Source organism: Oryx dammah, unplaced genomic scaffold (assembly GCF_014754425.2).
Source record: "Oryx dammah isolate SB20612 unplaced genomic scaffold, SCBI_Odam_1.1 HiC_scaffold_22, whole genome shotgun sequence".
In the NCBI taxonomy this organism is placed as follows: domain Eukaryota; kingdom Metazoa; phylum Chordata; class Mammalia; order Artiodactyla; family Bovidae; genus Oryx; species Oryx dammah.
In genome coordinates, this window is record NW_024070206.1 from 39,347,785 (window position 1) to 39,374,808 (window position 27,024).

General features: G+C 41.0%; 1 protein-coding gene and 1 long non-coding RNA gene across 34 annotated transcripts in view; one reads left to right on the plus strand and one right to left on the minus strand.

The window, feature by feature from the left end:
• Nucleotides 1–27,024, plus strand: part of DTNA (dystrobrevin alpha) — a 443,139-nt gene that overhangs the window by 254,977 nt on the left and 161,138 nt on the right. The window lies entirely within an intron of this gene.
• On the minus strand, nt 7,186–25,585 carry LOC120881192. Its single transcript, XR_005725242.1, has 3 exons — nt 25,504–25,585; nt 13,300–13,302; nt 7,186–7,196 (listed from the first exon to the last, which is right to left on the minus strand). It is a non-coding gene; the product is annotated as an uncharacterized LOC120881192 (long non-coding RNA).

The window sequence follows — 27,024 nt, forward strand, 5'->3', positions numbered from 1 at the left end:
GTCATTAGAGATTAGTTTGCATTTTTTAGAGTTTTATATATGGAATCATACAGTGTGTACTATTTTCATCTGGTTTCCTTCACTCACCATAATTATTTTCAGGTTCAACCATGGTGTTGAATGTACCAATAAGGTGTTCATTTTCATTGCTTTGTTTATTTATTGTTTATCCATTAGCCTGTTATGGACATTGGGGTTGTTTCCAGATTTTTTTAAAGTATAGTTGATTTACAGTATTAGTTTCACAGGTACAACAACAATAGTCATTCAGTGTTTTTATATAGGAGATTATACTCCACATAAAGTTATAGAATACTGGCTATACTCCTTGTACTGTATAAGATATCCTTATATCTCATTTATCCTACACATAGTAGTTTTTACCTGTTGATCCTCTACCCCTATAATGCCACTCCCCTATGCCTCTCCCCCCTGATAACCACTAGTTTGTTCTCTGTATCTGTGAGTCTGTTTCTGTTTTATTTATCCAGTTTTTTATTATTATAAATAAAGCCATTATGAACATTCATGTAAAAACCTTTACATGGATATCTATTTTCTTTCCTTTTGAATAAGTACCTAGAGGAATTTTAAATAATCTGTGAAAGGGATAAGTTTTATAAAGTATAAAAATGAAGGTTCATAATAGAAAAAAGCTATATTGGACAATAATGATATTTTAAATTTCTGCATATCAAAAAATGTCATTAAAATGACAAGTTAAATGATAGTCAAGGAAAATATACAGTTAAGGCTATTCTTCAACATAAGATGCCTTTCAATAGTTAAGCCATGGAAAACCGTATACCTGATGTATTCTCAGTCAATCCTCACAACAGTCCTAAGAGGTAGATGCCATTTTCCCAGTATAAAGTGAAAGTGAAAGTTGCCCAATCGTGTCTGACTCTTTGCCACCCCGTGGACTATACAGTCCATGGAATTTTCTAGGCCAGAATACTGGAGTGGGTAGCCTTTCCCTTCTCCAGGGGATCTTCCCAAGCCAGGGACTGAACCCAGGTCTCCCGCATTGCAGGCAGATTCTTTACCAGCTGAGCCACAAGGGAAGCCTGAGAATACTGGAGAATACTTGCACTTTCCCAGTTTAAGGTGGCCCAGAACTTCAGCAGTGCTCTATGCCGCGTCCCCATGTAGAAACAGGGCATGTTATACGGATGGTAAAATTGTCAGAAAGTGAAAGTGTTACCCACTCAGTCTGTCCTGCTCTTTGCGACCCCAATGACTGTAGTGTCTGTTCATGGAATTCTCTAAGGAAGCATACTGGAGTAGGTGGCCATTCCCTCCTCCAGGGGATCTTCCTGACCCAAGGATCAAACCCAGGTCTTCTGCAATGCAGGTGAATTCTTTACCATCTGAGCAACCAGGGAAGCCCATAACTGTCAGGGAAAGTTCAGTGTCCTAATGTAGAAGAGTATATACAAAACATAATAGAAATAATTCATGAAATTGAAATGACTGATATTCATATGTGAGATAATAGGTCAATAACCTTAATCCATAAATAATTTGTTTAAAAACACGTATGAAAACACTAAGACAAAGGTAAAATGGGAAAGAGACATAAATAGGTAATTTGCAACCAAATGAAAGTAGAAATATATGAAAAATACTAAACTTCACTTTTAGTCAAAGAGATTAAGATTAAGGTAAGGCTGTAACCTGTTTCAAATTAGCAAATTTTTTTGATATTTTGTTGTTGTCTTGTTTTTGCTTTATTTTGAAAGTACTAATATATAATGTTAGTGAAGTTGGAAGCCCTTCTCATACAATTACAATTACAGTTTGTAACTGGTAGAATTGCAAATTAATATAATTATTCTGAAAAAATTTGTCAGTATTAGTATCAATGACTTTGAAAATAATTACACCCTTTGATAAAAATTTAATTCTTAAAATCACCTAAGGAAATGATCTAAAATGGATGCAAAGATTTATGTACAGACATCTTTCCTTTTTAGGATTATTTGTAGCAGTGAAAAAATTGGAAACAACCAAATATCCTATAATAGGAAAATGAATAGCTAAAGTCAAAGTCATTCCATAGTAGGAAATTCTGTGCAGCTACCAAAGGGGTGTTTATCAAGCTATAGCATAAGCTATTGGTAGGAGTGGAAATTACTACAAATTTTCTGGAAAGCAGTTTAATAACATTTTTTAATTGACTTCTGAGCATTGACCTAGAAATTCTGCTTTTAGGAGTATTTGAAATGGAAATCCTTTTGCACAAAAATTTATAAACAAGGATATTTATCACATTATGATTTAAAATAATGAAAATTTTAAAAATGAAATGTCCAACAAGTTAAACCTTAATAAATTTAAGAAATTATTTAATCAATTAAATTTTGGTACATCGATATGATGGAAACCATTAAAATGTCTTATAGAAGTGTTTAATAAGAGAGAATATACTTTTTCTAAAATACCACCTACCATCTAACCCTGATAATGAAATTAAAAAAAAAAAAGAAAGAGGGAGAGAGGGAGAAAGGAAGGGAGAAAGAAATAAAAAATGTTAAAATGATTAATCTATGTATTAAACATTAATTTTTCTTCTTAATTTTCTTCTATTTTCTAAATTTTCTTCAGTGGATATGTACTAATTTTGCAATCCTATAATATAAAATAGGTTACAAAGGCAGAGTTTGAAATTGAATGAAAGTGAATACAACTTGGTGTAGAAAAGAGGCAAGAAGGATAACAACCAAACAATAGGGTGGTTTTTATTTTCTTTTGTATAATTTTTGCAACATTTCTAAATAGTAAGGATTCAAAGAAAAAAATATTATACTGAGAGAGAGGGAGACGCAAGGCCCTCTCTAATTTGTGAAAAGAAATGCCAGAGTACAGAGGGAATTGTAACGGACTCCTCCTACTACAGGAGCAAGAAATCCCAACTACTCCAACCCGATTAAAGGGAGGACTCGGCAGCTGTAAATAAAAACAGCCAAGGTACACTGAGCTTCAGACTTGTTTGGATCCAGAGACCCAGAGATTATGCCCAAAGCTCCATCTTTCCCTGTTTCCAGGCTCTGCTTGTTTCTGCTTAGCTTTATTCCCAATGACTCCTACCCACACAGCATAACCAGCTCGTGTGGCTACACTAGCTCTTGGACAAGGGCAGGTCAGATGGCTGCCAGGCCAGCAGTCCCAGATCACGTACCACCTCCTATACATGTTTCAAGATTCCAGCAAGTAAGTGGCAGGGGATGGCTTGGACTGTGCCCATAGCTTTGAATGGTCACCCTGGCCAGGGGGGTGGGGTATTCTGATCTGGTTCCGTCACGTACTTCTATGTCTGAAGGGAAAAAAAGTCAGCCCCCTAGCATCATATGGAATAATTCCAAGAGAGGTTATAGGTGAAAAGGAGGAAAGGAAACGTTGGAAGGACAGTATGACAGATGTCAGTGACAGAAACTAATAGGAAAAATGCCAGATATTTAGCAAAACTCCCTCATTCCCTCAAGTCCTCCTGAAATTATGTACAATAAATTTTCTTCTTGAGATTTCAAAGAAGCAAATTGAGAGTAAGAAACACTTGTTATTTGCCCAAGAACATGTAGATTCACATGGCATTAGAGAGACTGGAACCAAGATCTGTGTAATGCCTTAGCCAAACCTCCCCTCCAAAATATATGTCTTTCTTAAGCTCCTCTGGCTGCTCCATCTTTTTTTTTAATTTATTTTAATTGGAGGCTAATTACTTTACAATACTGTGGTGGTTTTTGCCATATATTCACATGAATCAGCCATGGGTGTACATGTGTTCCCCATCCTGGCCCTCCCTCTTACCTCCCTCCCCATCCCATCCCTCAGGGTCATCCCAGTGCACCAGCCCTGAGCACCCTGTCTCATGCATCGAACCTGGACTGGTGATCTGTTTCACATATGGTAATATAGATGTTTCAATACTATATTCTCTCAGATCATCCCACCCTCACCTTCTCCCACAGAGTCCAAAAGTCTGTTCTTTATATCTGTATCTCTTTTTCTGTGTCGTATAAGGGTCATCGTTACCATCTTTCTAAATTCCATATATATGTGTTAATATACTGTATTGGTGTTTTTCTTTCTTACCTACTTCACTTTGTATAATAGGCTCCAGTTTCATCCACCTCATTAGAACTGATTCAAATGCATTCTTTTTAAGAGCCAAGTAATATTCCATTGAGTTAGACAAGGCTGTGGTCTGGGTGATCAGATTGGCTAGCTGTCTGTGATTATAGTTTCAGTCTCTCTGCCCTCTGATCCCCTCTCTCAGTGCCTACCATCTTACTTGGGCTTCTCTTACCTTGGACGTGGGGTCTCTCTTCATGGCTGCTCCAGCAAAGCGCAGCCGCTGCTCCTTACCTCTGATGCAGGGTAGCTCATTTCGGCTGCCGCCCCTGCCCTCCGGCGTGGGGTAGCTTCTCTCAGCCGGGCTCGTGTGCTGTGAACTTCCAGATGTTCAAGCTGGTTTTAGAAAAGGCAAAGGAACCAGAGATAAAATTGCCAACGTGTGCTGGATCATCGAAAAAGCAAGAGAGTTCCAGAAAAACATCTATTTCTGCTTTATTGACTATGCCAAAGCCTTTGACTGTGTGGATCACAGTAAACTGTGGAAAATTCTGAAAGAGATGGGCATACCAGACCACCTGACCTGCCTCTTGAGAAACCTGTATGCAGGTCAGGAAGCAACAGTTAGAACTGGACGTGGAACAACAGACTGGTTCCAAATAGGAAAAGGAGTCCGTCAAGGCTGTATATTGTCACCCTGCTTATTTAACTTCTATGCAGAGTACATCATGAGAAATGCTGGGCTGAAGAAAGCACGAGCTGGAATCAGGATTGCTGGGAGAAATATCAATAACCTCAGATATGCAGATGACACCACCCTTATGACAGAAAGTGAAAAAGAACTAAAGAGCCTCTTGATGAAAGGGAAAGTGGAGAGTGAAAAAGTTGGTTTAAAGCTCAACATTCAGAAAACTAAGATCATGACATCCAGTCCCATCACTTCATGGGAAATAGATGGGGAAACAGTAGAAACAGTGGCTGACTTTATTTTTCTGGGCTCCAAAATCACTGCAGATGGTGATTGCAGTCATGAAATTAAAAGACGCTTGCTCCTTGGAAGGAAAGTTATGACCAACCTAGATAGCATATTAAAAAGCAGAGACATTACTTTGTCAACAAAGGTCCATCTAGTCAAAGCTATGGTTTTTCCTGTGGTCATGTATGGATGTGAGAGTTGGACTATAAAGAAAGTTGAGCGCTGAAGAATTGATGCTTTTGAACTGTAGTGTTGGAGAAGACTCTCGAGAGTCCCTTGGACTGCAAGGAGATCCAACCAGTCCATCCTAAAGGAGACCAGTCCTGGGTGTTCATTGGAAAGACTGATGCTGAAGCTGAAACTCCAATACTTTCACCACCTGATGCAAAGAGCTGACTCATTGGAAAAGGCCCTGATGCTGGGAAAGATCAAGGGCAGGAGGAGAAGGGGATGACAGAAGATGAGATGGCTGGATGGCATCACCGACTTGATGGACATGGGTTTGGGTGAACTCTGGGAGTTGGTGATGGACAGGGAGGCCTGGTGTGGTGCAGTTCATGAGGTCACAAAGAGTCAGACACAACTGAGTGACTGAACTGAACTGAACTGAATATTCCATTGTATATGTGTACCACAGCTTTCTTATCCATTTGTCTGTCAATAGACATCTTGATTGCTTCCATGTCCTGGCTATTGTAAACAGTGCTGCCATGAACATTGGGGTACATGTGTGTCTTTCAATTCTGGTTTCGGTGTGTATGCCCAGCAGTGGGATTGCTGGGTCATATGGCAGTTCTATTTCCAGTTTTTTAAGGAATCTCCACACTGTTCTCCATAGTGACTCTACTAGTTTGCATTCCCACCAACAGTGTAAGAGGGTTCCTTTTTCTCTGCATCCTCTCCAGCATTTATTGTGACTGCTCCATCTTTAATCAAGGGCCACAGAGACATATCAGTGCTTCATGTGTGAGAGATGGCAAAACAAATGTTTTAACACCTTCCAAACTCTACATCTAAGTGACCAGTTGAGCACTGCTTTGAGAAAAGTTAATGTTGAGAATAATATGTCAGATCATGTGCCTTCAATAAAATGTCAGATTTTTTCCATACATTAAATTTGAGGGGAGAATTCAAAGCTATTAAAAGAATTACACACTCAAATTTTAAACTTTTCTGATAAAGCTTATGCTCCATATTTGACGTTCATGGAGCATTTTCAACAGCATACTAGGTACTCTCGAAGGTATAAAAGTAAACCCAATCTAAATGAGGACACAAAGAAAAGACAGGATATGGGAAATTCAAGGTGGGGAGATATAAATAGACACCTGGAATAATGGTCTTTGAGGGTCTGGCAGTTCCCCAACCAAAGCAGACAATCTAAAAGGAACCTAAGTTTATTTATACTTGCTGAGGATTTACTTTACCTGGTGATTTAGCCTCCAGGACACACTAGATAAGTTTTGTAGAGCTTTAAGACCTCAAGGTTTGTATTTCCTTTAACCTTCTTATTTCCTGCCCTTGGTTCTGCATGAAAAAACTCATCTCCCCACAGTTCTAAGAAACAATTCCAAAAATAAACGTAGGCATTTGCTTGAACCTGGACATGATGTCCCCATTTTTCTTTCCAAAGCCTACAGGATGTACAAGTCACTCTTGAAGTCCATCCACTAGCACAGCAAATGCAAGCTCCTCATTTGTTCCTCTGGTAGAGTCTGTGTTTGGCAAAGCTGCACATTGTAGATAATGCCCATGAAGAAACTGCTAGATGAGTAGTTTATAGTAAAAAGCACTTAAAAAAAAAAAAAACCTTAGGATTTATTTAGCACAATTTAGGTAGTACTTCATTCAGAAGAAGTAAAATTCCATACATTAAGCAATGTATACAAAAGTGATTTGAACACTAAGCATTAAAGCAATACACAGTGGGGATTCTGGAGTGAGATGACCAGCCTTACCTTGGTTAATCTGGAACTGATTAACTGATTCCTTGCAGAGGCATATGTTGACTGAAAAAAAAAACAAAAAACAAATCCACAACCTAAAAGCTTAAGTTTAAATTATGGTTTTTTTTTAACTTTTTAATTTATGTTGGAGTAAAGTCAATTAACAATGTTGTGATAGTTTAAGGTGGACAGCAAAGGGACTCAGCCATACATATACATGTATCCATTCTCCCCCAAATTCCCCTCCCATCCAGGCTGCCACATAACATTGAGCAGGGTTCCCTGTGTTATACAGTAGGTCCTTGATTATCCATTTTAAATATAGGAAAGTGTATGTTTTACTTGAGGACATAAGCCTGGATCACAGTCTCTCAGAAAGCTCTGAGATACTGATCCAAACTGGTAAGGGAGGAACCAGGATATATAGAACATTTTGTAAAAAGACCAGGTAGTTAGGACATCAAAAGATTATGGTTAATCAAAGATAATCAGACATCTCAAGCTAAGGAATTCAGTGCTTTTCTATGTATGGAACGATGCACAAGTCTGGGCTCTCTGAAATCATTCCTTTGCTGTGCATCTCAGCTGTCTGGAGCCAGCGTCCTGTGCCTTCTGATCCCGAGTCTCTTCAGGGTGCACCGCTGGGAGCAGTGTTTCCATCCTGAGTTTCCTCAAGGCTCACTGTCAGGGTGGCCTCTCATGTGATGGCTGGATGGCTGCAACATCTTTAGTTTGCTGATAAGGCAGGCAACATTTTTTCATTGATACGTAGAGGACGAGTAGTCCTGCCTTGTGGCCCCTTATGTCCTTCTTGACAAAATAAGGAAGCATGGGGAAGTAGGAAGAGTGCAGACCTTGAAGTCAGATTTAGGTTCAGTTATCATTTTCACACAATTAACTAGCTCTGGGGCCTCTCTGAGCCCATGTGTCCTCATTTGGATAAGCCAGTTGCCAGCTGGAACTTCCTGTCCCCTTGGGGAGTCAGATCAAGTTGGTGTGAACCAATGTGTAAGTCTAAACCCTACCCACAATCCTTGGGGATTCTTGAGGATTACTACCTCTGAACCTATTATTCACCTGGCTCCAATAGTAAGCTATTGTGTCCTCCTCTCCCCCTTTATCAAATTGCAAGTGAAACTCTGTCACCTTGAGAGTGTCGACCAGAGAATCCACTCACACTGAGTGTCTAGTTATTTCACTGCAACTTTGGGGTTGGCAAGAACTGGTAGGACTGAAAAGGGGGCAGGAAGGCACTGCCTTTTTCATCTCTGCAGTGACCTCTGTCTTCTCTCTCCCTTGATTCATCCCTCAATATGCCTCCAGAAACTACTAATATTTTTCATCTCACTCTGCAGAAAAACTTAGCTCTCTTCTGTTCTTGTTCCAAAGTTTCATTCTCAAGCGCTCAAGATGCTTGCAGCACAAAGGATCTTCCAGTGGCCTCCTCAGAAGGTAGTCTAGGTGATCTTTTCCATTATCTTTTTAAAATAGTAATACCTACTTTGCTCCTTTCCAAGATTTGTTTGAATTTTAGATATAAAGGATATAAAATACTTTGTGCACACTAAATGCATAATAAATGATGTGATGTTTTCGTATTAGGTAGCCAGTGTTTGTAGTAACTGTACTTCTCTGGATATCACAATTATAATAATTATTTTTGCTATCATATTTTAATGTCTGTCTCCCCCAGAGGACTACCAATTCCCCAAGGACAGAAACGATTTCTCTCTTGTTTACCACTGTGTCTCATGCAGGCCTGGCTAACATAGTTAACTCTTCACTACATTCACGAATACATGAATGAATACCTGGGGAGATGGTAGTGAGTGAGTGAGTGAAAGTTGTTCAGTCACGTCCATAGTCTTTGCAACCCCATGGACTATAAAGTCCTGCAATTCTCCAGGCCAGAATATTGGAGTGGGTAGCCTTTCCCTCCTCCAGAGGATCTTCCCAACCCAGGGATCAAACCCAGGTCTCCCGCATTGAAGGAAGATTCTTTACCAACTGAGCTATCAGGAAAGCCTGGCGAGATGATAAATGCAGAGGACTTTGCTCTTTCTTTAAAAGTTAATGACATTATTGGCAGTGACAGAGCAGGTGACAGATAGAGAAGGCACGTGAGATATTCTCAGAGTGTCGTGAGCTCTCTGAGAGTTTGGAAGTGATCAGCAGAGGCTCCACTTCTTCATTCATTCCTTGTTTCTCTGCATTCTCTGCTCTCCCCACAGCTCTGCTCTCCTGCCCATTGTTATTGGCTTTATTAGCCTCCCTGAAGATGCAAAAAAGACAATAAAATATTTGTTTCTCTACCTCCATTTTTGCCTCATTCATACAAACCATGATCATTACATTTGCAAACTAGTCCAGGAAAAACTATCTTACCCATAATTTATGTGAAACAGTTGAGCTTTTTCCCTGATATTTTTCCACGGCAGATGATTTGCTTTTTAGCTACCTTGTGGGATCACCTAATAATCTCACTTTAATGTTCCAGCATTTTCTGAACAGGAAAATGGGTTCTGTGCTGTAATGAAGCTTGTAAATTAACTTGAGTGGCTCATTCCTCTGCTGCAAAGTTGCCTCTATCTGCAGTGACAGCACACTGCAAAGCAAAGACACTGGATTTACAGTCCCCCTTCTCTGTGGCCTCCTTTTCTCATTTGGAAATGAGGAGTCTGGCCTAAACATTTCAAGCAGTAACACAGGATGGAGCCTGACTGGGCTGGGGTTTGCCCCCCTTCCCCTACCAGCGAAACTTCCTGATGATCTGTTTTAAATGCTTGGCTCCAGTTGAGGAATTAATTTGAAGAAAAGAGTCCACGGCAAAAATAAAAATCAGCAAGCTAGGGAAAAGACTCTTCTACAGTCCAAAGTGAAGAAAATTAAATCACCCAGTAAATGTTCTGAGATTAAAGTGCAATGTTAGTAGGATTACCAGATAAAGATATGCAGTTAAATTTGAACTTCAGATAATAATAAATAATTTTTTCATATGTGTGTGTCCTTTGGCACTACTGGTAAAGAACCCACCTGTCAATGCAGGAGACATAAGAGACATGGGTTTCATCCCTAGGTTGAGAAGATCCTCTGGAGGAGGAAATGGCAACCCACTCCACTATCCTTGCCTAGAAAATCCCATGGACAGAGGAGCCTGGCGGGCCACAGTCCATTAGATCGAAGAGTTGGACATGTGTGTAATATACATCTTGTTCAGTCGCTAAGTCATGTTCAACTCTGCCACTCTATGGACTGTAGCCCACCAGGGTCCTCTGTCCATGGGGTTCTCCAAACAAGAATACTAGAGTGGGTTGCCGTGCCCTCCTCCAGGGAATCTCCCCAACCCAGGGATCAAGCCCAGTTCTCCCACACTGCAGGTGGATTCTCTATCAGCTGAGCCACCAGGGAAGCCCAAGAATACTGGAGTGGGTAACCTCAGTGTATGTAACCCCGATTCTCAAAAGCTGTTATAAGCTGGCTTCCCAGGTATACACTAAGGCTTCCCAGATAGTGAAGCAGTAAAGACTACACACAGCAGTAAAGCCTCCAATGCAAGACACGTGGGTTTGATCCCTGGGTCAGAAAGATATTCTGGAGAAGGAAATGGCAACCCACTCCAGTATTCTTTCCTGGAAAATCCCATGGACAGAGGAGCCAGGTGGGCTGCAGTCCATGGGGTCACAAAGAGTCGGACAGGACTGAGCAACTAGCACATGCGCACATACACATCATACAGTAAGAACATAGAGGTTTTATAAAGAAGTTGAATATTTTTGCTGTTTATTTATTGTTTTTTGTTTTCTTCTTCTTTCTAATTTTATTATGGAGCACAATTGATTTACAATATTCTGTTAGTTTCAGGTGTACAGCCAAGTGATTCAGTTATGTTTATACATGTGCCTATTGTTTTTCAGATTCTTTTCCCATATAGATTATTATAGAATATTGAGTAGAGTTCCCCATGCCATACAGTAAGCCCTTTGTTGATTATCTATTTTATATATATATATATATATATAGAGAGAGAGAGAGAGAGAAAGAGAGTAGAGGTCCCCATGCCATACAGTAAGCCCTTGTTGATTATCTATTTTATATATATATATATAGTAGTGTGTACTTGTTAACCTCAAACTCCTAATTTATCTCTCCCCCTTTGACTCTACCTTTCCCCTTTGGTAGCCATAAGCTTGTTTTATAAGTCTGTGTGTCCGTTTCTGTTTTGTAAGTTCATTGGTATCATTTTTTTAGATTCCACATAGAAGTGATATCATGATATTTCTGTTTCTGTGTCTGAATTACTTAGTATGATAATCTCTAGGTCTATCCATGTTGCTGCAAATGGCATTATTTCATTTTTGATGGCTGAGTAATAGTCCATTATATAAATATACCACATCTTCTTAATCCAGTCTTCTGTTGATGGATAGTTAGGTTGCCTCCATGTCTTAGCTATTGTAAATAGGGCTGAAATTATTATTATTATTAATTATCATAGCTCTTAAAAATTCATTGCATTACTTCATTGTCTTGCCTCATGTTGTAGCACACACTCTCACATTCCATTTGCCAGCTGGTGGGCCTGGTTCCTCTTAGTTCTATCTTTTAAAGCATTCTATTCACAAAAGGCTCTAAATCAGTGCATGACAAGCTAGTCACTTTCTCAGCTTCATCTCTGCCTCATTTTATTATATCATACAGGATCCTCACCCAACTCTACTCCCCAAAGCTACTTCCTATGACCTTACTACTTCTTGAATTGATTTCTCATTTAAAAATTGAAATCAGTAGGAAAATAGTGTTCCATATAGAGAATGTAACTGCATAGAAAATACATCTAGGGGACATCTATGCTGTGGAATTGGAAAGTCTGGATCAGTGCCCTGCACATGGGCAGGGCTCATAAACTCTAATGGTGTAGTGTTGTAGTTTTGTTCCTTCAGATTGGCTGTTAACACTGATAAAATTTATCATTACAAGGGAGCAAAGCCACGTTAAATTCTACAATGTTACTTTCCCTAATGAGCATTTGCACACAGCACTTACTGCCCTGTACAGTATTTATCATTTGTTTCCATGTGTTAGAGACTTCATTTCTGAAAACTATAGAATATATATGCCATAATTAATATGAATATACCTATCCAGGAAAAGCATTTTAAGATATTTCCCCTTGGTTTTATGGTAAGCATGCTTACACGTGTGCATGCTTAGTTGTGTCTGACTCTTTGCGACCCTATGGACTGTAGCCCACCAGCTTCTTCTGTCCATGCCATTTTCCAGGTGAGAATACTAGAGTGGATTGCCATTTCCTCCTTCAGGGAATCTTCCCCACCCAGGGATCAAACCTGTGTCTCCTGGGTCTTCTGCATTGGCAGGTGGATTCTTTACCGCTGAACCACCTGGGAAGACCTTTATTACTAAGCAATTGTCACTAATTGGGGAATTGAATTGCATCCCATCACCATTGTGTCATGGATTTCCAAATGAAGTCACAGTTAAAGGGGAAGAATGAAAGATTATAGAAACAGAATTGAATTCCAGATTCTAAAACCAGTAGGCTGAATGAAGAAGATGGAGACAGCTTTATAAGGATAAATATCTGAGTATTCTGAAATGTAAGGCTTTATTTCAATGTCTTAAATTTCTTGGGATTAAAAAAACATTTGCCCACACACTCCTGACCTATTCAAAACTGTGTGTTTAAAAGAAGAATAATATGGGACATCCCTCGTTGTCCAGAGGTTAAGACTCCAGGTTTCCAATGCAGGGAGCTCACGTTCGATCCCTGGTGGGGGAACTAGGATCCCACATGTCATGCCGTGTAGCCAAAGGAAAAATAAAAATAAAAACTTAAAAAAATAAGAGTATATTATAAATTTTCAAAAATATTCATAGTATATTTTTGCCAAAAACATGGCAGATCAACCGCATTGTTTGAAAATAGATCCTGTCTGAAAGTAATGATGAAAGTGAAAGTGAAGTCGCTCGGTTGTGTCCGACCATTTATGATCCCAGGGACTGTAGACTCCTCCATCCATGGGATTTTCCAGGCAAGAGTACTGGCGTGGGTTGCCATTTCCTTCTCCAGGGGATCTTCCCGTCCCAGGGATCGAACCTGGGTCTCCCATATTGTAGGCACACACTTTTACCTTCTGAGCCACCAGGGAAGTTGAAAGTAATGATAGAAAATTCAGTAATCAATTTAGAAAAATTAAAAATAATCTAGTTTTAGAGATGACAAAATTTGGAAAAATAATTCTCTACTTGTTTATCCTATAATTAGATCTTACTACTTTGCCAGACAACCTAAGTTTTGTGAAGAAGGGCATAAGATACCACAGGCGGCATGCCTCACTTTCTTTGACTCAGGAAGAAATTAGCTTCATTCAAAATTGGGTGGTAGAAAAAAGGAATTTGTATTCATTTTAAACAGTTGCATAGTGAAAGCATTAGTATTTGAAGGCTATTTGGCTTCTTTGAAAATATTAAGAGTTATCCAAAATTGACCACTTGGGGCTAAGCTGAAATGTGTGTGTGTGAAAGTCATTCAGTCATGTCTGACTCTTTGCAACCCCATGGACTGTAGCCCTCCAGCTCCTCTCTCCATGGAATTCTCCAGGCAAGAATCCTGGAGTGGGCAGCCATTTCCTTCTTCAGAGAATCGTTCCAACCCAGGTCTCCTGCATTGCAAGCAGATTCTTTACCGTCTGAGCCATCAGGGAAGCCCACTAGCTGAAATGGGACTGTATTTTTTTATGTATATAAAGACTATCTTAATCATCGCTGCTGCTGCTGCTGCATTGCTTCAGTCGTGTCCGACTCTGTGCGACCCCAGAGATGGCAGCCCACCAGGCTTCCCCGTCCCTGGGATTCTCCAGGCAAGAATACTGGAGTGGGTTGCCATTTCCTTCTCCAATACATGAAAGTGAGGCGCTCAGTCGTGTCTGACCCTCAGTGACCCCATGGACTGCAGCCTACCAGGCTCCTCTGTCCATGGGATTTGCCAGGCAAGAGTACTGGAGTGGGGTGCCATTGCCTTCTCCGAATCATCAAAGCAGTAGCATTTATTAAGGAGACTGAGTCAGATTGTATCTATGAAAGTTATGTAAGTTCACAAGCAACGTGGAGTTTAAAATTTTAAATGATCTACATGTGAAAAATTATTTTGTGAAATAACCATGAAACTTCTGTTATTTTGGTGAGTGTTTATTTCTTCTAAGATGGCCTATTGTTCTTCACCCTGTCTCCCTATCTCTTAAAAATATACTTGAAGCTACCAAAACAGAAGTGGATGATTTTTTTTTCCATTTTATTTCTAAGTAGTTTCTCTTTGCAGCAGCTGACCCATCAATGTCATGTCCTCCGTCATAGAGAACATATACCAAAGGCTGCTCGGAGAGGAAGCCTCCCAGTTCTGGGGAATTGCTCTCAGACGTGCGTTCCACTGACAGTGCTGCTAGGTCAGATCCTCCAAAGCTTTTTAATCTCTTCCCCATCCCCAATTCATCCTGTGTATTTACTGTCGGGTTAATAGTCTACAATCACTGCTTGCATTATTTAACTCCTGTGCACAAGAATCGTCCCATAGCTTCTATTTTTCTTCTCTATGAAGTAGAAGCTCCCCAAAAGGCCTGAAGTCAGTGGACTCTGCTGATTTCTTGCATCCTAGGCACTAGTGGTACCGTTACTGAACCATGAGCAGTAAAACCAATCTACTGACACTGGGTTGTGCTGAAGGAAAGGGCAGCATTTATTGCAGGTACCAAACAAGGAGTGTGGGCAGCTAATGCTAAAAAAAAAAAAAAAAAAAAAAAAACTCCTCCCTAATGGATTTTAGGTAAGAATTTTTAAAGATAAGGTGAGGAAGGGGAGTCACAGGGGGTATGATCAACTCCTACACAGCTCTCTGGTTGGTGGTGAGGTAGCAGGGCTGTGTTGTGTCACAGTGCTTAACATTATCATCAATTCTCAGGATCTAGCCAGTCTGAGGGCTATGTGCTATGGTCATTGCGTAGTTAATGTCTTCCATTTGATAGGGGTTTTAGTTTCAGTAAAAAAAACTCAGTTAAAAACTCAAGAATATGCATCAGATACTATTGTCTGTGTACTTCAGGTAGGAACTAAAGATTCTGTGACTGCTACATGGCTGATTTACTGCTTAAATTGTTGCCAGGTCTCCTGGCTCTACTATTTTTGTCACTACATGCTCGCATCCTTTCAATTATTAATCCTTGAGCCAGGCTTCTGTGACTCAGAGGAGAACTGGGACACTACAGCTTTTCTACAGACGAGACAGGCAGAGAACATGCGGGAAGGGTCTGTCCTGGGAAGGCCTGACGGGGTCTGCTTGGTTACAATACTAACGAACAGCATGGATGTGGTGCATGCCTCCATGATGCTGGTGGGCTTATGAGTGATACAGATACCAGAAACAAGGCCATAACATATTTTTGAGTATAATACGGTAGCAGTTGTAAAAGTAAACTACGAGGGCATTGTGAAAGCAGTTAGATATAGTGTATTAGAGAAATTCAGAAAGGCTACCCTGGTGTAGTGTTGCTGTGGGAGCTGGCCAGGACTGGGGCTGAGAGGAGTTGGGATATGCCAAGGGAAGAGAAAAGAATATATTTCAGCTGGAGGAAGCAGCAGAAAGGCCCAGAGGCCTGTGTGACTACAATGCAGCAAGTGGGCAGAGCAAGGTGGGCTTAGGATGAACCGAGGAGCCAGGTCACTCAGGACCTACAAAATCATTTAAAGGCATTAGACTTTTTTCTTGAGAAGGTGGTTTCTTTTTCTTAAAAAAAAAAAAAAAAATATATATATATATATATATGCCCAGTCTCAGTTGCAGCACGTGGGATCTTTTTTAGTTGTGGAATCTTTCATTGTGGCAGGTGGGATCTAGTTCCCTGAAGAGGAATTGTACCTCAGGGCTCCTTGCACTGGGAGATCAGAATCTTATCCACTGGACTGCTAGAGACATCCCAAGGCTTTGGAGTTTAAACTGCAGTCAGTAGGAATTCCATCCTGCGTGTATTTGCTATTTTTCAAAATGCATCTTAGTTTACTACAGAGGCCATTAGACACAACAGGTTTTTCTACTCCATTAGCTCCTGTCATCACGAGCTGTCATAACAGAAACACAACATTTAAACCAAGGAAGGCACACATTGAAGGCTAGTGAGGACAGGATCCCAGACCTCAGGAATGAAATGATGTAGTGTGTCAGCTTCTTTCAACAGAAAGGTGTCCACACTGACTGTTTGCTGTTCAAAATGTAGAGTGTGCTGACAAGGCAGATTACCGAGCAAACCATGCTCAGCCAGAGCACCTTTGTGAGGTGTTGCCCTCTGTTAGCCCCTCTCTCTCCTCTTCCCTCTTCCTGCACCTTGGTCTCTATTCTCTCCTCCTAGCTGCCATCCTGATCAGACCGCTCCCTCCCTTCTACCATCAGGGCTCTACTGGGTCTATTGGAAGAGAGTCTTTGATGGTCAGAAGCGCCGATCTAATAATAGTGCCCTTATATTTGGAGTTCACAGTCCTGGGAGGGTTATGGTTCCAAAAGCCCAGAGCCCTGAGCGGCACATTAATGAAGGATTAGCGCAGGACTCTGTGCCTGAGAAAGTTTCCCAGATGGAAAGTCCGAATAACTCCTGACAAGTTTTGCAGAGAAAAGCTGCGTAATTAGCTTGAACTTTTTGAACTGAAAAAAAAAAGAAGAAGCAGCCCGCCTCTGATCTCTGATTCTGTGGAATTAAGATATAGCTCGCTCTGTAGTAAAAATAAACACACTTGTCACACTCTGAGTGACATATTTAAAAACTAAAAGTGACCATTACTTTCTTCCTTTTTGTCTGGAGGTGAGAAATGCAGTTTCTCTTTTTATTGACCACCATCACAAAGAGTCTTGCCTCCATGAAATACTGGCATAATCCTAAACTTTGGATGAATAAAGGCACATCAAACTAGAGAAAGCTCTGTCATTTCAAGGTCTCATTAGCTAGGCTGCTTTGCAGACTATTAATGGACCTGGGGGAACTATAACTCAAGTTTAAAACATTTTCAGACAAATGGAGTCACAGGTTAATGACTCGCTGGCTTAAAAGGACTTCTGTGGACCCCTGGTGATGGTGACACTGGTGAACTTCGAGGTTCTCGTCCTTCATTCCCCCTCCCTTCCGTAACACCGCATATTCATTTCTTGTTGGTAGTTCTCTAGAGAGTTTTCGCACTCAAGGGACTGGCTCAAAGAAACAGATCTGTAAAGCAGAAAAGACAAAAAGTGGCACATGGTCTTGTGAAGACAATTATACGGCAAAGCATCTCTAACCAGGACCCAGGAACTTTACATTTCTGACTTTGCCACTTCGCTGTGTAGTTTTGGACCACTATCATTTGACTTCCAACAGGCATTGTTCTTACCAAGTGATACAACATGGAGAAACATTAGTTCAGACACATACCGCAAATGGGAAAGTCATGAGGAGGAGCTTCCTGGTCTGAATCCTTGATTTACACACTGGTTTTGTTTGCCCCTGAAACATGGTGCAGGTTCTGGCTTTTTTATTTGAAATGGCCTGACTTTATTGTGTGAGTGATGGAACTGATGCACATTTCAAGCCTAATAAATGTAACAGCTCACAGCTGGAAGGGAGCATCTCTGAGATGGATTTCCATGCTCCATGAACTCAAAGGATACTGTTGGTCGCGTGTAGTAAACTTCCTAAGCCCCAGAATCCCTTTCAAAAGCTTTTGGGGGCTTTTTTTAAAGGACAGTTTTTTAGTAGTTCTTTCTCTCAGTGCCTCATCATTTCCAGGTAGGCCCATTAAGTCTTTGAAGTCACTAAGGTGCTTTAAAATGTATTACTGCTCCTGTGCATTGAATGACAGTGAAATGACAGGGCTAGTCTGTGTCCCTGGAACATCGGGAAATGGCTTGAGTGCCCCTCAGCAAAAGCCTTTGTTGAAAAAGAACTGCTTGTTCCATTCAGGACACTGAGCTCGCTGTTCATTACCCTTTGCTGCGTTCTCACGGGGGTCAGGGAGCCTTGTTTCCCTAAGTGCAGACACCAAAGCATGAATCAGGGACACTTGCTCCCAGTATTTACAGATTCACAGGGTGGACACAAAGACGCAACACGGGAGAGGCTTTTACATCCTCAAAAGTGTGGCCACCATGGTGTTCAGGTTATTAGGCTAAAAACACTGTTTGGTTCTTACTTTGCATCACTGACTCTCTAGCGCTGTGTCTGTGTAGCGGGGCATAATTTAGAGTATGGGCATCTTGAGTCAGAGAAGCACAGTGTGTGTGTGTGTGTGTGTGTTTTACTTGTTCCACTTACAAAAACTAAACTTGGGGGATTGTGATTCAAAAATTAGCTGTGTTTTCTGGTTCTCTGGTTCTCAGGTCTATTTTCCACTTAATTGTATTGTATATCACTTTGTCCTTTATATTATCATAAGAATAACATACTGTAATAAAACGATGTGCTCTTTTAAATTGGGTTCATGCAATTCATTGTGGTACTGACTTGGGGATCATAAAGTTGCCAGGAGCAGGCACCTCATTTTCACAGCCTTTGGTTAACTAGCTACTTTCATGTTTCAGAATATTCTATTATAAGCAGGGTAGTCTCCCATCCAGATGAGTTTTGATATATGATAGATTGTGTGTGTGGATGCTAAGACACTTCAGTCATGTCCGACGCCATGCAAACTTCTGGATTGTAGCCTGTCAGGCTCCTCTGTCCATGGGATTCTCCAGACAAGAATACTTGAGTGGGTTGCCATGCCCTCCTCCCGGGGATTTTCCCAACCCAGGGATCAAACCCACATATCTAATGTCTCCTGCATTGGCAGGCGGGTTCTTTACCAGCAGTGCCACTGGGATAGATTGAAGGGGTTCCAATGGCCAGTGATTCCTCTATTGTGATAGTCTTATGTATGATCTTATATTTTAATAATGGGAAATATGCTTTAATTAGTAAAATATTTACCTCTAAGTTTAACCATACTGATTAAGCAATCAGAGCTAATTCGATGAATTAATATAGATGAGATCACAGTGTAGCCTGGTTAATTCTAACCAGGAAGTCCCTGAGATTCAAAGAGTTTGCATCAGTGAATTCCACGACTAACGCTCTGGAGTGGACTATTCCTGGACGGAGGCTGATGCAGCGACTTCTGTATAAGCCATCTAGATGCATTCAAGAATTACCGAGGGCATATTACTAAAATTTGAGTTTGTATTTTATGATGGCATATATTGAGCAAATGCTCAATAAATGCTAGTAATGCTCAATAAATGTTAGTCCAAATGATGTGGCAGTAGGATGAAGAGACTAAAAGCCTGAAATGAAAGTCAGATGAACCTAGGTTTAAATTTCATGCTAAGCCGTTTCAGTCCTGTCTGACTTCGCGACCCTATGTACCCTAGCCCACCAGGCTTCTCTGTCCATTGGATTCTCCAGGCAAGAATACTGGAGTGGGTTGCCATTTTCTCCTCCAGGGTTTCAATTTCAGCTCTTCAAAATCTGTAAGACTCACTTTCTTCATCTGTAAAATGGAGGATTAAATAAGATTGTGGCAATTAGGGATTAACACAAATGGGTCTCAATAAATGAATTAATGGTATTTCGGAGTTAGTGGAGTGTCAGATGGAACAGGGAGAGAGTACAGCCCGGTGGCGGGTGTGTGGCCTCCGGAGAGACCGCTCAGCGCAGATCCTGGTTCAGATCCTCAGTCCAGATCACACGGCAGCTACCAGCAGTGTGACCTTCAGGAAGGTTCTTATTCTTCCTCAACTGTGTTAGGTCCTTACAGCTGCTGTAATCAATTATCACAAATTTAGTGGCTTAATTAAAGCAACACAGATGTACTACCTTACAGCTCTGGAGGCCCAGGAGTCCAAAATGGGGCTGTCTGAAATGAAGATATCAGCTGATTGCTTCCCATCTGGAAGTTCAAGGAGAAATCATCTTGCCTTTTCCACCTTCTAGAGGCTGCCTCCATTCCTCAGTCTGTGGGCTTTTCCTCCATCTTCAAAGTGTCTCTCTTTTCCTTTAAGGACTCATGATTATCCTGAGCTCACCCAGATAGTGCAAGATAATTTCCCCATCTCAAAATCCTTAACTCAACCAAATCTACAGGGTTCCTTTTGCCAGGTGTGGTGGTGGTGGTCAGTCGCCAAGTTGTGCCCAACTCTTTGCAGTCCCATGAACTGCAACATGCCAGTCTCCTCTGTCCTTTACTATCTCCAGGAGTTTGCTCAGATTCATTTCCATTAGGTCAGTGGTGCTATCTAACTATCTTATCCTCTGTCACCCCCTTCTCCTTTTGCCTTCAACCTTTCCCAGCAACAGGGTCTTTTCCAATGGGTTAGCTCTTCACATAAGGTGGCCAAAGTAGTGGAGCTTCAGCTTCAGCATCAGTCCTTCCAATGACTATTCAGGACTGATTTCCTTTAGGATTGAATGGCTTGATATCCTTGCTGTCCAAGGAACTCTCAAGAGTTTTCTCCAACACCACAATTTGAAAGCATGTAAGGTGACGTATTCACAAATCCTGGAGATTAGAACTTGGGCATCCTTGAGGGACTGTTATTCTATCTTCCTCATCCACCTTGCTTTTCCCTTCTATAAAACAGGGTAGTATAATATGACCTATCTCAGAGTTAGGAACAAAAAATAAGTCAGATAGTTCATGTAAAATGCTTAGTTCAGAGCCTCCCCACACTTAGTAACTACTTAATGAAGGCTATTTTTGTTATTATTATTAATGAATAAATCTCAGAGTCCCTTCCTGCTCCATAACCCAGCCATTCATGCCTTTGCTTCAACCAGATGATTCAGAGGTCCTGCCTGATTCCAGACAAAAAAAGAAGGCGCCTTTCCACCGCCTGGCTATTCTTCCCCACTCAGATTCTTGGCCACCACCAACTTAGAGCCATGGCTCTCTCAAGAAACAGAGATTTCTTCCAGACGTTCCTTACTTTCAAACAAAATTCTCTTCAATGGAAGGGACATAACGGAGAGCCTTATAATTCAGAGAAACAGATCCAGAGGCAAAAAATAAGGGCTGCCTCTGTTTCTTCTCTTTCCATTCTGTATCCTGTCGTACCAGTCAAGTCTCGTCCCAGGGAAAGAACCCTGGTATTCAAAATGCCATTGTTTGCTCCTGGGGATCTTGCAGCCATAACTTTTGGCTGCTCCTACATTCTGCCTGTTTTTTCTCCATGTGGCCTATTTAATGCTGGCCTGTGCCTTCATTAACCCCATATACCTGGCTGTGCTTTTATTGAATAACAATCATCAAAGTCCCTACAATGTTACTGCTGTCTTCTGAGTTGTTCTGTATTATATCAGCCTGAGATAGTCTCCACTGAGAGAATTTGAGTGGGGAAAGGAAAAAATAGTATATTAATGTAATTAACTGACTAATGACGAGCCCAGAGTTAGCCTCTTCCCCACTTTTTACTGACCCATTAAACTAGAGTGAAAAGTTGTTTGAATGTGGGTTTCCTTAAAGTTCTTATTTTAAATGAAAACAAAATAATTCTTCCTGCTATCTAGAATACTTGAGATTTGCCCTTTAAAAATACTTGTTCTGGTCCAAGTAAGTTTTCACAGATATCTAGAAGAATGAGTAGGGAGAAAAGGGATTTTTGAAAAAATTCAGTAAACAGGGACTTCCCTGGTCAGGACTCTGTGCTCCAGTGCAGGGGGCAGGAACTTAGATCTCACATGCTAAACAGTGTAGCCAAAAAAAATTTAAAAGTTTGTAAACATTTCCTGTGGTCTGTGCATACCTTCCATGGACTGTACTTGGAACCCTGTGTTCTTCTTATGTTTTGTTATTGGTTCTGAATCCATATGTATACAGCGATGGTCAGATTGACAGCCTCCCGCCTACCTCTTAGCCCTCTTCCACCATAGGCCATCACATCTTCCTGATCTCAAAAGGAGGTTTTCTCATGTGACCTCTGAGGCACATCATCCAAACCTGACCTCTCCAGAAAGCATCCACGAGCCATGGTTCTTTCCTTTCCCCAGTAAATCCAAATGCCATCCCCTCACTGCTCTAATCTTAGTATACAGCCAGATATTAAGAAGAAAGCCACTCAATTAATTCCATTAATGTGAATTTTCTGATCCTCTGAGGAAATTTGCATTTTTAAGGCCTAACAACTAATGCTTTTCTTTCTTTTTTCCCCAAATTTATCGAGACATATTTGACAAATAAAAGTATAATTTTATATGTAAAGTGTACAACATGATGATTCAATAGACATATACACTGAAATGATTCCCACAATCAAGTCAATTAACACATCCATCACTTCACATAGTTACTTTTTTATTTTGATGAGAGCACTTAACATCCACTCTCTTAGTAAATTTCATGTTTAAAACACAGTATTATTAGCTACAGTCACCATGCTGTACATGAGATCCTTAGAACTTTTTGTGGAACTTTTTCTTTTCCCGCTCTTCCTGCCTTTGTTTCTTGAGCTAAGAACTGTCTGCTTTGTTGGTTTGAGTCATATTCCCTAATGCACATAGAAATGAAGAAAGTGAATAAAGGAGCAGAGTTAAGGAAAGGAAAAGAAAGGGCAAGAAGGGCGGTCTGGATCAGGGAAAGAAAAAATCAAATGGAAAGAGGCGAGGTGGAAGAAAATGATGAGGGAGGAAGAGGATATAGGCATTTTACGATGTGCAGGTCTCTTTTCTCAGCAAAATTGTGGCATTGTTACAGCCCATTAACTTGATCCTGCCCAGCTTCCCTTGGCATCCACTCATGTATTTCTTCACTTCTGCTTTAGTCCATGTCAATGTGTGTATCTATGGGCAACATCCCAACACCACTGCCTGCAGGAAAAAGAGTCGTTCCCGTGAGTCTTATTTCATACGATTCCATTTTAGTTTTTCTTAAGAAGCCTAGTGGACTCTATAGTTAGACATGTCTGGTTTTAAGCCCTAAATTGATCACTGGGCAATTACTTAATCTCTCTCAAGCTCGGTTTCCACATAAGTAAAATGGAAATAGTAATACGCCATTGTTATGGTGTTCTTATAAGAACATAATGAGAAAATTCCTTCTTAGTGTTTGGTACCTTGTTCACTTTTTTGTAAAACAGTTATGTTTTAAATAGTATTGTGATTTTTATTATTGTTACTATATCTTCTCCCAGAAAAAGTCTGATTTTCTTGTCCTCTTGCAGAAAACAATGAACTCCCTGCCTCTCCCCTTTCCACCTCTCAAAACCCAGCACTCCCCAACTCTAAAAAATAAGAAATGGAAAATTTAAAGCACGCATTCCTCCCTGGCTTATATCTGAATGCTCAGTGCTCTGCCCTTCACTTTTATTCTCATTCTCCTCAGGGAAATCTAGCCCCTACAAATCCAGATAGCAATTAGCCCATGGTCAGTAGTAGCCTCAGTTTTGTTTTGCTTTCTCAGCATATTAGCCATGGACAAGAGAGGACCTGTTTCTTTCTCCTATTCTTTTTGCTGCTGTTTAGTGTCTAAGTTGCATCTGACTCGCGATCCCATGGACTATAGTCCGCCAGGCTCCTCTGTCCATGGGATTTCTCAGGCAAGAATACTGGCATAGGTTGCCATTTCCTTCTCCAGAAGATCTTCCTGACCCAGGAATGGAACCAGCATCTTCTGCTTGGCAAGCAGATTCTTTACCACTGAGCCACCAGGATATGCCTTCATACTCTTTTCAGGCTCTTCCAAAACAAAATCCTTTCAAGCACCAGGAGTCATGCCAGTAAAGTCCTAAAGAACGTTGCCTTTCCAGATGCAAGTTTCTGCCTGACACTCGCATACTGACTGTATATCTGGGCACCCTGGGTTCTACACATGAGGAGCCCATCACTGTCTTCTCCGCATCATGCCAGCTCCACCTCAATATCTTTCCTGTTTTCCTGGTGTTCAGAGACCACCAGGAGACTCTTGCTCTCTCCTCTGGGCAGCTGCTCTGCAGATGTAACCATTGACTGCTTCCTTTCACTAATGATTAGTGCTCCCTAAAAAATAAAGCTACCTTTGATTCTCACCAAATCCTGGCTTTCTTCCCCAAAACCAGCCCATGCAAGGAACTGTAATTTCTTCATTTTTGTATCCAGAGACATAAGCATTTTGGTGGGGTGAGGATCCATACTTTTTATCAAATCATTGAAAGGGGCTAAACTTTAAAATAAATTATAGACTGGATAGTATTGCATTGCTTAATCAGCTAATACCTCTTAATTAAGAAGCTAAGTTGAGTGCAATCACTTCAAAAAAGTTTTGAATTACATTTTTACATTTTATTAAATTATTTTACTTGCATAAGTATGTATACATATACACATTTTTACATATCCAAGTAAAATAATATATATAGTATATACAATATATATGGGACTTCCCAGATAACTCAGTGATAAAGATCTGCCTGCCAAACAGGACACGGGTTTGATCCCTGGGTCAGGAAGATCCCCTGGAGAAGGAAATGGCAACCCCACTCCAGTATTCTTGCCTGGGAAATTCCATGGACAGAGGAGTCTGGCAGGCTATAGTCCATGGGGTTGCAAAAGAGTCAAACATGACTTAATGACTAAACAACAACATACAATATGTATACTATTATATATATAATACTATGTATATACTATACATATATAGTATAGTCCCACTATAATGAGATAAGTGGGACTCAGAAATAAGTGGGGCCAAACTCAAAATTTTGGAGTTGTCTTATTGCAAAATTAGTGAAAAACTGTCTTATAATTATGGGGAGAGGGGAATTTTCATTCTTCATTTATTTAATTTCATTTAATAAATATGTCGGGAAAGGAAATAGACCTACATTTATGAGCAGGGACATCCTACACTGAATCGAGACGATTCCAAATAATCAGAAGGCAGACCATTTCCTAACACCTGCCCCTCAGAAGTTAAGGACTTCACAGCCCCAGCAGAATGGCAGGGAAGACTCTGGTTCCAGTGTTCAGGTCAGCCATAGTTCCCCCATAACCAAGTGGGCCTATCCAGTAAGTCCCCTACATACAAATGAGTCCTGTTCTGAGCGTGCATTCATAAGTTCAATTTGTTCATAAATCCAACAAAGTTAGCCTACAATTGACTATATAGTATTGCATTGCTTAATCAGCTAATACCTCTTAATTAAGAAGCTAAGTTGAATGCAATCACTTCAAAAAAGTTTTGAATTACATTTTTACATTTTATCGAATTATTTTACTTGCATAAGTGTGTATACATATACACATTTTTACATACTGTAAAAAAGTACTGTAATGTAATAGGTTTATAATACTTTTCACACAATACATTAAAAATAAGCACAAAAAATAAAGAACACACCTTTAATCTTACAGTAGAGTACTTGAAAAGTACAGTAGTACAGTACAACAGCCGGCATACAGGGGCTGGCATCGAGTGAACAGGCTAGAAGAGTTACTGACTAGAGGAGGAGGGAGGGGGGGTGGGAGAGCTGACGGAGGGCGAGCTGCAGCTTCACTCACACCTGGTGTTGACGGCACAGGTTCTGGCTCTTTGCTGGATGCAGTTCTATCTAACCCCCTTGATAAAAATGGCCCAGTGATGTCTGGGTCATAACTCCTTTGTTCTCATCAGAGACGACACGGTAGCACGGCACTGCATTCTGAGCGGCTGCTGCCTCCTGCGTGTCCTGTTCTATGTCCAGGTCCTGTGCCTCAAAAGCCAACAGTGACTCCTCAGATAAAGAAAATCCCTTGCCGTTTCCTGCTCCACTTGTAGAGGATGCACACGCGTGACAGTGTACGCTAGCACGTGAGCTAACTTACGTGATTGGACATGAGAACATACATTCACATCTTTGAAAGTTCACAACTTGAAGGTTCATGGGGACTTCCTATACAAGTAACATTATTGCTTGTGAGAAATACAGATGCACACACACACAACCCTTGTCCCAAAGGCACATCATATGAGATAAAACATGGTTCTCTAAAAACCTCCTAGGTCCCAGTGCAGAGCTGAAGGCAGCAGTACAGACGACCCCCTGTACTTGTGGTTGTCTCCCCCAGAGACTCTTGAGGTCCCTTTGATGAAGCTCTTAGGCAGGGCTTCCAAGTCCTTCAAAGACTTTCTAGTCCTTTTAACCTCACACAACAGAGTCCAAGTTTTTATCATCTTCCTTCCAAACGGCTCCTTTTCCCCATACCAAACTGCTCCCAGCCCTGCTCCGCAATCTTTAAATCCTGACTAATAGGAGGAGGTGAGAATCATACCCCGTGCTCTTGAGCAGAAGGCCTAGCCCTGTACCAAGCCAAATGGAGTCAAACAAAACCCAATGGCCTTAAACATCTTGTACACTCTGACCCCAGAACAGCCTTCCTTCCTGACCTGAAAGTACCACTGATAGTAGTCCTCTCCAGATAAAAATTGTTTTCTCACTTTTTAATAACTTTTTTTTTTGGTTCTTAAAGTTTGCCTTATTATGTACCCATATCAATATATCAGGGCTTCCCTGGTGGCTCAGACAATAAAGAATCTGCCTGCAATGCAGGAGACCTGGGTCCATCCCTGCACTGGGAAGATCCCCTGGAGAAGGGAACGGATACCCACTCCAATATTCTGGCCTGGAGAATTTCATGGACAGAGAAGCCTGGTGGGCTACAGTCCATGGGGTCACAAAGAGTCGACCCGACTGAGCGACTTTCACCATCACCGTCATCAGTGTATGCATATCTACATTCTCTGAAGAATTAATTATCTTCTCCCTTGGCTCAGAGTACATTGTAAAGTGGATCTTACAAGCTAGAGAAACATATTATAAGGCAACACAGGAATTCCAACCTAGGGACTTCCCTGGTGGTCCAGTGGTTAAGAATCTGCCTGCCAATGCAGGGGACATGGGTTCCACCCCTGGTTCACAAGCTAGGATCCCACATGCCTCGGGGCAACTAAGCCTGGTTCACCATAATCACCGAGCCGGCTTTCCTAGAGCCTGTGCTGGGCAACAAGGGAAGCCAC